The sequence below is a fragment of the Ursus americanus genome, chromosome 12 (genome assembly GCF_024610735.1).
Source record: "Ursus americanus isolate L20-20 chromosome 12, mUrsAme1.1.p, whole genome shotgun sequence".
NCBI lineage: Eukaryota > Metazoa > Chordata > Mammalia > Carnivora > Ursidae > Ursus > Ursus americanus.
In genome coordinates this window covers 69,482,610-69,492,927 of record NC_142138.1, presented here as the reverse complement: position 1 = coordinate 69,492,927, position 10,318 = coordinate 69,482,610, and the positions used below count along the sequence as shown (strand labels likewise).

Below are 10,318 nucleotides of genomic sequence, written 5' to 3'. Positions count from 1 at the left end.
CGGGAGCTGGGGAGTCGGCGGGGCGCCTTCTGCACCGGGGCCCGTCGCTCCGGATCTGCAAAGTCTGTGTTTGATGCGGATACGAAGCCAGACCGCCCAGGGTCCCCAGGCCTTCGCTTCCCGGGATGGGGAGACGCGGAATCCTAAGCCGCCGCCGCTGGGGCGCTGGGGTCCCCTTGCCTGCAGGGTCGCGGGTGCTTCCAGGGGCCTTTCGCACTTAGGAAAGCAGTTGGCGGGCACCGCAGCAGCGGCAGGACGCAAGCTTTTCAGGGTTCCGGCAGGAAACCCCGCCGGCTTCTCGCTTCCGTAGTGTAGTGGTTATCACGTTCGCCTCACACGCGAAAGGTCCCCGGTTCGAAACCGGGCGGAAACAGCTTCCCTTTTACCCCCAAGGACTGCTGTTCTGAACCCACACAGGAGCGCGCTTTCAGCCAAGGCGGCCTCAGCGTGCGCAGCCCCAGTTTCCATTCAGAAAAGCGAACACAAAGCAAGGCTGGAGTCCCCTTGCTTCCTGAAAGCCTGCTCGGCGCTTAACAACGCGGCGGGGGTCGTCGGCTCCGAGTCTCGGTGGAGCGCAGGCCGCAGCCAGGTCGTCAGGCCAAGAGCGCACGCGGGACAAGGCCCCCTTCAGGTTTCCTCTGCATCCAGAAACCCCCTAACCTGCTCCTCTGGCGTCTCCATCGGCTCTGCTGGCTGACCGGGGCCCCACGGCTCTGAAAACCAACCAGTTCTTCCCTGGGGAGCACACTTGGCTTTCTCCGACCCCCGCACGCTTGCCCCGCACGTGGATTTGCCCGAGGGAACGAAAGAAAACGAAGCGCCCCTGGGACTCGTCGAGTAAGAGCTTCCGGCTCCACCTCCTGAGCCCGCGGGGACACCAGAGGAGCCCTTCCGGTGCCATCATCAGGAGAGCCCTTGAGCTAGTTGGGAGGTCACGAAGTCGAGGGACTCTCTGCTCCCCACCCGCTGAGAGCCAAGTCCGCACCTTAACTCGCCAGGAAACCGAGGCTCAGAAAGAGAGCGTGGCCTTGGCGCGGCCACACACCGGGCTAAAGCTAGACTGGAATGCAGCACAGGCCAGTTACCCGGTGGTGGGACCTCAGAACCCAAAGCGCCGCTGAGGCTGGGAAAGGTGATGGGCAGCGGGGCGAAGGCTGGCAGCCTTGGGCTGCTGGGAATCACCCCCACTTTTGCTCTGTCTCTCTGGTAATCTAACTTTTACTGCAAAGGCCCAAGCAGAGATCTTGCATGGTCTACTGAGAGTCTAGTGGTCTAGCGGCTAGCATTCACATCTCTTTCACAGCCACTACCTAAGTCAAGGAAACTCTTTTCCCGGCTTCCCAGCATAAAGAAGCCTCTTCTTAATCCTCAGAGGTAGGTGTGTCCCAAGGTCCAGGTGACTCTGGTGAGGCCAGGCCTGAGGGTCCAAAACATCTGCCAGTCAGGGAGGGGTGAGACGCTATGTCTTGTCCCGGCCTTGACCCGGTCCTGGCAGCAGTCTGAGTCCAAGCAGACACATCCTGATTGGTGTGTGTTGAATTGTGTCTCTCCCTGAAGTGGGGTAGTGACTGAGCTTTCACATATCTAACATATACCATATAATATCTTTTAAGTGAAGATTAAGATTTTAAAATTCTAGAAATCATTGTGACTTAATTATTCCACTCACAACTTTCAGTAAATGTTTTAGTTATCATCTAATATGATTCCAACATACATTTCTCTATTATGTGTCAGCTTCCTTTGAGATTTTAAGATCTATTAAGTTCTTTGAATGATATTAAATTGAATTAACGTATAATCTTTGCCTGGACAATTTCTAATTAAAAGAGAAATAACAGGGGTGCCTGGGTGGTTCCGTTGGTTAAGCATCTGACTCTTGATTTTAGCGCATGCTCTCAGGGTCCTGAGATTGAGCCCTGCATCAGGCTCCCCACTCAGTGGGGAGTCTACTTGAGATTCTCTCTCCCTCTGTTCCTCCCTGCTGCTCTCTCTCTCTCTGTGTCTCTCTTAGATAAATAAGTAAATCTTTAAATATATATATATGTATATATATATATATATGTATGTATATGTATGTATAAGGAGAAATAACAAAACACTGTTTTTAATATAATGCTGCTGCATATTTTTATAGATTATAGAGTGGCTGCAGGTTAACAGGTTGAAAGGAAGTGTGAGTAACTTTAGGGGTGTTGGTACAGGTGGCCATCACTGTCACTTTAAGAAGTATAAAACCCATGCAATGTCTGCTCCAAGAAGTAAAGTGCTGTTACTGGAGGCCTGGTTTTTCCTGGGGTGCTTTTTTATAGAAAATATCTTTAAATGACTGGGGGGGGGTAGTCAATGTGGAATTCTATGCTTCCTCCCCCCAAAAAAAGTCTTTCAAAAATGAAGGTGAATAATAACATTTGCATACAAATGCTGAAAGACTCACCAGCAGACTCATGCTGCGAAAAGGTTAAAGGAATCCTCCAGGAAGAAGGACACTGATACCGTATGGGAACCTGCATGTAGCCAAAGGAATGAAAGACAACAGAAATGATACTTGCATGGGAAAATAGATAAGATTTTTCTTATTATTATTTAAATCTCTAAAAAAAGGGACAGATTAAACAAAGGTAATGATGACGGATTGTGAGGTTTATAACATGCAAAATAAAATGCATGACAAAACAAGCATAAAGACAGGCAGGGGAGAAATGTTAAGAGGTATGAGATGACTTAAAGGCCAACTGTGGTAAGTTACAGATGTATGCAGCTATGAAGCCTAAGCAGTCGCTGAAATAACAAACGAAAGATTTATAGCTAATAAGGCAACAAAAGAAAAAATCGAATCATACGGAAACCATGTAAAGACTATGATACAGCAATTGCTCTTTCAGCATTCTTCGGTAAAGAGGTGTCCAAGTATTGAAACGGCATATGGCTGCAGTATTATTTATAATACTGATAGCATAAAAACAACTTAATTTCAAAAGTATATGGAAAGGGTTAAATAAATACTAACACGAACAAAAAAACTTCATTGTTAAAAGGAATTCAGAAGGTAACGATGATGACTCTACTCTTGAGGATTCCTGGTGACCTGTTTTTCTCCCCAGCTCTTCCAGGATGTGAGGATCCATGACGATCTTGGCTTAGCTCCTTCACTTGTACACAAAATACTTAAGGACCGGAGGGTCATAGAGGCATTTCTCTCCCTTTAAGTGAGAGGATGCACAGAGTAGAAACAACTGCAAACGCTGTCACGTTCTAAAAATACAACTTCGTCCCTGGGTGGGCTCGAACCACCAACCTTTCGGTTAACAGCCGAACGCGCTAACCGATTGCGCCACAGAGACCCGTGGAAGCATACGTCCCCATCCAACAGAGAGCAAGCACACGCACTTAACGCTAGGGGGAGCCACCTATCTTTGCAGGACTGCCGTTAAGGGTCCAAAGTTTCGGAAAACCCGAGAGGAATGGATACCACGTGCTGGTCGCGTTTGAAACCCGTGCGTTGAGTGATTTCGAAGGCAGAAGGACAGCCAGCGGAACAGCCTTCCCACACCTCGTTCCATACCCGCTTCAGATGCCAACGCCCCCACAGACACCCAGGGCCGTGACCTCCCGGGCCTGACGCAAGAGGGGCCCAGAAGAAGGTAAACGCCTGGTGGGCACGCGTGATGGCTCTTCCAGTTGCTTCGCCTTCACCCGCCTATTTGCGCGGCAGGTGCTCCGCTCGGCTGCGGTCGGTGGGGTGGGAGCCGGAGTGGAGGATGCAGGGATCAAAAGAGGAAATGTGAGGAGGAGGGAAAGAAATGGGGGAGGCGTGGACGCTGCAAAGATACTTCCCAGGAGGCCTGTACAGATGCACGGGCTGCATGAAGAGGAGGTGATAAATGCATCAGAATGGGGAGGGAAACGGCACGAGTACCTTGTAGTTGTCCAAGAACAAAGCAGCGCAATAACTGGAATGAATTTGTCAAAATTAGTAGAGCAAGGCTTGAGCTTGCCACCGGGAGGGTGGCGCGCCGTGATCGTATAGTGGTTAGTACTCTGCGTTGTGGCCGCAGCAACCTCGGTTCGAATCCGAGTCACGGCAAGGCTTCCGTTTTGCTTTGTGTTTCAAACCGCAGGGGCTGCTCTCCTTACCTACAGGCCGAGAGCCACGCTTTTCGCGGACCACCAGGGCAATACGGTCAGGAGAAGAGAGGAAAACCCAGTACTGCACTAAGCTATATGTAGCTGTCACACAGGAACCCCGGGTCTGCTCCACATTTCACCATTCAGCAGAAAATCTCTAAAAATGAGGTGCGAGCGGAAATGGTCTAGTCATATCGGGGGTTCTTCTGGTGGAAATATTTCACACATTAGTGAGACTTCTGTACACAAAAAGAGCAGATTTTAGAGAGTTTGCAATACACTCCAGACTAGTCCTGGTCTACATTGGATTCTCTAATGTTGAATAGCTAATTCTTATCCTAAAAAGGAAATTAGTAACGTGTATTCACAGAACAAAAGGCCCAAATAATTAAGGGACAGCCATTTAAATATTGAAATGCGCAATCATCACCAGGATCAAGACAGAAGTTTTCTATGATTCAAGCATGTGTTTGATACACTTTTAGGTAATGCCTGTCCATCTCTGCTATTTTAAACTATTCTGATGCCTACCCCTACAGATTAGGCTTCTTTCTTCAAATTCACATGAATGAATATACACTTTTTCTATCTAGCCCTTATCAAGCAACATTATGGTTTTTATGTATGTTATTGCATTTGTCACACTTTAATTTTGGTGTTAATGATAATGATAATGGTGTAATGATAAGTATCACATCCCCGTAAAACTAAAGACAAATGATAGATGTTTGAGTAATTTCAATCTGCAGCATTTGAGGAAAGACTCATACAAATGCCATTCTACTAGTAATGTGTGGATATGTGAATAAATGTACATTGAAGGAAAGGGAGCCATGGACCAAAAAAACAAACACACACACACACACACACACACACACACACACACACAAGGTCCGCAAGGAAAGCAAGACCACCGTTCTTCTATCCTAGAAGTGCTAGAATGGAAGAGCGGAAAGGAGCAGTGAGGAAAGTCGGAGAAAAGTGGAATTTTTATTGCCACTGAAGAATGCGTCCTCCTCCAGCATTCCTCCTCTCTCCAAGGCCCTCCCAGGGTTGGATGGGCCGATGGAAGTGACGTTGAGAAGTGGCCCGGTGCGCCGCTTGGGCTCCTGCTCGACCAGTTGTCAGGTGTCTCTTCTGGGTAAGAGCGACCCCACAGGATATTCCTGCTCTTCCCCGAGGAGCGGTGGGAGAGGCGCTAACTTGGCCAGCTCCTTGAGCCGCACGCGTCTCTGGCCCCTCAAGGAGCAACAGGGATTCCAGGCCCCTGAGCCGGGCCCCTGGAAGGGCTGAGCCCTGAGAAACAGCACAGGAACCGGTTGCCTGCTGCTGCAGGTTCTCTCTCTTCCCACGGTTTGGCAAGGTGGAACCAACTCTCTCCGCAAGCACTGGCGAGGCGGCGGGGTCACTTCCGCGGGTTGGGGGGGGGGGGAGTGGTGGCGGCTTCCCGTCCCCAAGAACACAGAGGGAGTGGAAGACGACGAGGACGGAGAGGGAGAAGCGGGTGAAAGGCGAGGAACAGCAGGCTAGGGGGGGCCGGGACGGAGAGGGCGCGCTGGACCCGGGAGCCTCAGTGCGAAGGCCGGTCTCAGGCCTCCATGTTCCTGGAAGGGGTGCCTCCTTCCGACTTGGCCCCAAAGGGAATGTGGAGCGGGAGGCCTTCGGGCGACGTCCCCCAGGCTTTCCCACCAATATACGCCGCGTGGCCTTTCTTCTGTTGGTGCCGGCCCTCCAGCCTGCGAGAAATTCCCGGCCTGGTGCGGAGCTCGGGGAGCGGGGTCCCCGCGCGGGAGCTCCCACAGATACTTCCGGCTGTAGGGAGTGAGCAGAGTGTACCCCTGAAACCTGCGGACAGACAGGAGGTGGGGTGCAAGAAGCAGTTACGTGCATACACTTCCGTCGTGAAATAGAAGAGCCAGAAGGATGAGAGTGGGGACCTGATTTCCCAAGCAGAGCTGAAAGCGATACCAGGAGGGAGAAACGCGCCTGACTCAACCAGCCTTGATGTTCCCACACAAACAGGAGCACTGGAGAGGCCTTTAGCTCCTGTGGCTTGGAGCTGTGAACCCGGTGCCCACAGGCACCTTATAATGTAGGTGTGAGGGAGCCGCAAATGCTTGTCATCAAGGTCTGGAGTAGGAGATACACGGAATTGGTAGAATTGTCAATCCTGTGGGATGTTGGATCCACCCCAAGACCTTCTAGAATTGGTCCTGGATAGATTGTGGGTCAGGTCCCTGCCCTGGATGGGCGAGAAAGGGGAATGTGTGAAGGAGGTAAGTGTTCAAATATGACAAGTGTGAGTTTGCGTGTGTGAGAGTGTGTGTGTGTGTGTGCGTATGTGTGTGTGTGTTTGCATGATATGTTCTCAGGGCTTTTTAGAATGCCATCTAAAAAATAAATAAAATACAATCTAAAAAATAAAGTAAAATAAAATGTCATGTAAAGGAAACCAAATACTATGGAGGAATCACTGGAGATAGCCTTGGGAAGAATATAATTCGGAAAATACCTGTGCAAGTTATCTATGCAGACTTTCCCTGGATCCAGTAAACATCCATTGCAACTAGGGGGAAACTGTTGTAAAGATTTCCAAAAGAATCATTTTCACTCAACACTTGACAGGTTTGAAGGATAATTTCTGAATCTTCCTGTAATCATGGAGTATGCTAATACCATCATTCCTACAAGTATGGGAGCCTAATGGATTCTACTAAGAGCATTTTGGAAGTATTCTCTATGCATTGTCATTGATAGCTCCCAAGAATATTTTTATTTTGAGAATATGTCACAGATTTTTATTTTTTTAAAGATTTTATTTATTTATTTATTTATTTATTTATTTATTTATTTGACAGAGAGAGAGAGAGCCAGCGAGAGAGGGAACACAAGCAGGGGGAGTGGGAGAGGAAGAAGCAGGCTCCCAGTGGAACAGGAAGCCGGATGCGGGGCTCGATCCCCAGGACTCTGGGATCATGCCCTGAGCTGAAGGCAGACGCCTAACAACTGAGCCACCCAGGCGCCCCAGATTTTTAAATTAAACCTAAAATCCTAGAGCTCATAGAGAATTTGAGAGAATACATTCACAATATTTGGTACAAAGATTTCTCATAGAACATAAAAAGGCATAAATATAAACGAAAAAATGAAGCTAAAAAGATTTCATCTGAATTAAACACTCGTACTCATGAAAAATCGCCATATGAAAGACAAAAGTTAACTCACAAACTGAGAAAACACATTAGCCTATCACTTTAAAATGTCTCAATTATTCAAATAGATGAAGAATTTTTATAAATCAGTAATAAAAAAACTAAACCAAATAAAAGTAGGCAAAATATTTGAATCGATTTTCTTCACAAAGTAAGATATCTTAATGACCAAAATGTAAGAAACATTCTTGAGGGGTGCTTGCGTGGCTCAGTCAGTTATGTGTCTGACGAGCTCAGCTCAGATCTGGATCTCGGGCCATGAGTTTGAGGTGTGGAGCTTATTAAAAAAAAAATCTTGATTTTTTTACTTATTTGGGAAATACAGATTAAAAATATAAGCAGATAACATTATCCACCCTCCAGCATGGCTATATTTAAAAGAATTAGTACACCAAATGCTGATAAGAATATTGAGCAATTGCAACTCTAGTTACTGGTTCAAAACCATTCCAGAGGACTGTTGACAATTTCTAATAAAGTTAAACTCATACCTACTTCACGGCCCAGCAATTGCAGTACGTCTATCAGTGCACAAACACACAGAAAGACTGGTACAGAATATTCACCAAAACACTAAGAATATTCTTCAATCACACTAATTAATACCAAATAACACCAAAGTTACTCCAATAAAACCAAAATCAAGTCATGTACATATTAATACGGATATATTTAATGAACATAATGTTGCATAGAAAGGCAAACGCAAAAAATAAGCATTCATTCATTTGAATTTCAAGAATAAGCAATAGTAACCAATAGCAAATAGACCTCAAACTAATAATTAACTAAGCGAGATAAGGTATGAATTACCTGGAAAGGGGCTCAAGGTACACTTCTGAGATGATGGCAATTTTTTATAACTTTTTTTGAGTGATGATTACATTTGCCCACATTCAACAAAGTGGACGCTAAAGATTTGTGATCTTTAGTCTTCGAGAACTGTAATTCAATAATTCACTGTTCCCATAAAAACTAGCGGATGGCAGATGGCGACAAGCTGGCGTAGACCATGACTTGTTGGCATTTTATCGTAAACTCGAAAATTCATTTTCATTTAGAATTACCCCTCCCCCCACACACTGATTCTTGAAATATCTTTACCAGAAAAAAGGCTACGAGGACACTATTTCATTAGTGAAAGCTATAGGCCAGTGTCCTTGAAAGGCGGTATTTCATCTTTGGGGATATTTTCTGCTCCGTAGGGAGACAAGGAAACCAAGCTTTCACTTTGGCCGGCCGCCGGAAGTGCACTGTGGGATTTACTCCTCTCCCGACCGCAGGGCGCTGTGGGCCAGCGGTGTACTCCGCTCCTAAGTACCCTCTGTTCCCCCTGCGGCAAACTAAGGTGCATAGCTGGTGCTGAGATTAAGAGCAACCCAAAAGATTGGCCAGACACTACCCTACGGCTACCTGGTTTGAACGGAGGTTTCTGCAGCTGCGAGGGCACTAACCACTCCGCAGGGACGATGCACCACAGTCCTGCTGGCAGCCACTGCACTTCAATTTTTTTTGATGTAAAAATATTCACACTTCCTTTGTTTTATTCCTGGACATCTACAGATGTTCATGCCGTTCTCTTTCATACTGTTCTCCGTTTCTCCCTCCCCATTCTGCTACATAACAAAACAACTTTCATATCTCAGGTTCGGGCTTGTGCCTCTTCACAGATTTCCTAGCAGTCTCTTCGTCTCATCCATACTTCTTTCTTTGTTCCTTCTCACGTTTCCTTTTTTCCCTTGATCTCGTTTCTGCTTCTCCCCCACGCTTACTCCGCCATCCCCCTTCCCTTTATCTTTCCGGTTCCCATCACAGCGACCAGCACTTCGGCTGGCTGCCCTTCCGCCTTCGGAATCACCCAACGCACGGGGTTCAAACGCAAGGAGCACAGCGCGACTCCTCCTCCTCCCGGGTTTTCCGAAGCCTTGGAGCCTGCACGGTGGTCCTGCCAGGGTTTCCCTTGGCGTTGAGTGCGTGCTTGCTTTCAGGTGGGAGGAGGGAAGAGGCTCCCGTAGGTCTCTGTGGCGCAATGGGTTAGCGCGTTCGGCTGTTAACCGAAAGGTTGGTGGTTCGAGCCCACCCAGGGACGAGACTTTGCATTTAGAAAGTCTTTGTTCTGTGGTCTTCTCCTCTTCAAGAAGACCCCACTTATATTACCATTCTGTCCTGTGCACCTCCTTTATGGGAAGGTCATCCCAGATCCTGGGAAGAGCTATTTAAAGCATATGTATGAGAAAGCAAGAACACCAGTGTTCTCTGCCTCACTTTCCATATCGCGTGTACTAGTGCTTATTTAACCCTTTGTGTATTAGGAGTTAGTTGGACAGTTAGGTGCTCAGGGCCAGCCTGAGTTCCCAACAAGAAAATATGGAGTCCAGACAGCTAAAGTAAGACAGAAATCCTGTTCTGCAGCTTAAATAGGACCACACTAACATTCTGCTTAGTAGCCCTTGCAGCAATGACTTCTGCAAAACGTCCTAAAAAAAGACAATTAACCACAAAGAATTTGTCAATATCACAGGCAAGGGGCAGTTAAGACATAAGCCCCCAAATGTCAGCAAAAAAAGACCATCAGCATAGAGACATTAACCTAATTGGTAGATAGATGCCTGACCAAAGCCCTGATTGGCGTGACTCAGCGCACCCTGATTGCTTAAGACAGCTCCACAGACCTCATAAAAACCCCTAAACTTACAAACTCTGAAGGCAACCCACTTGGGCTCCCTCCCTCTCCAGGAGCTTTATACTATTGCTCAATAAACTTTGCTTTGCTGCCCACCACTCTTCATCTGGTTTACCTCTTCGTTCTTAGAAGGTGTGACCAACACCCGCAGGACTGAAGGAAAAGAAATCCTGAAACAATGTTTTCCTACTTTTTAGTTCTTTCATGCATCGCTTGGTACAGATTTGTACTACTCTTAATATTTATCCCTTTTCTGTCTACTATCCTGCTGTAACTGGAATTTACTTTTATATAC

At 47.1% G+C, this 10,318-nt stretch overlaps 4 non-coding genes across 4 annotated transcripts; 3 read left to right on the top strand and 1 right to left on the bottom strand.

Moving 5' to 3' along the window:
* The first annotated feature begins 300 nt into the window (after positions 1 to 300).
* TRNAV-CAC (transfer RNA valine (anticodon CAC)) lies at positions 301 to 373 on the top strand. The gene has a single exon. It is a non-coding gene; the product is annotated as a tRNA-Val (tRNA).
* Positions 374 to 3,270: 2,897 nt separating this feature from the next.
* TRNAN-GUU (transfer RNA asparagine (anticodon GUU)) lies at positions 3,271 to 3,344 on the bottom strand. Its single transcript has one exon. It is a non-coding gene; the product is annotated as a tRNA-Asn (tRNA).
* A 671-nt stretch (positions 3,345 to 4,015) lies between these two features.
* TRNAH-GUG (transfer RNA histidin (anticodon GUG)) lies at positions 4,016 to 4,087 on the top strand. Its single transcript has one exon. It is a non-coding gene; the product is annotated as a tRNA-His (tRNA).
* Positions 4,088 to 9,355: 5,268 nt separating this feature from the next.
* Positions 9,356 to 9,429, top strand: TRNAN-GUU (transfer RNA asparagine (anticodon GUU)). Its single transcript has one exon. It is a non-coding gene; the product is annotated as a tRNA-Asn (tRNA).
* The last annotated feature ends 889 nt before the right edge of the window (positions 9,430 to 10,318 follow it).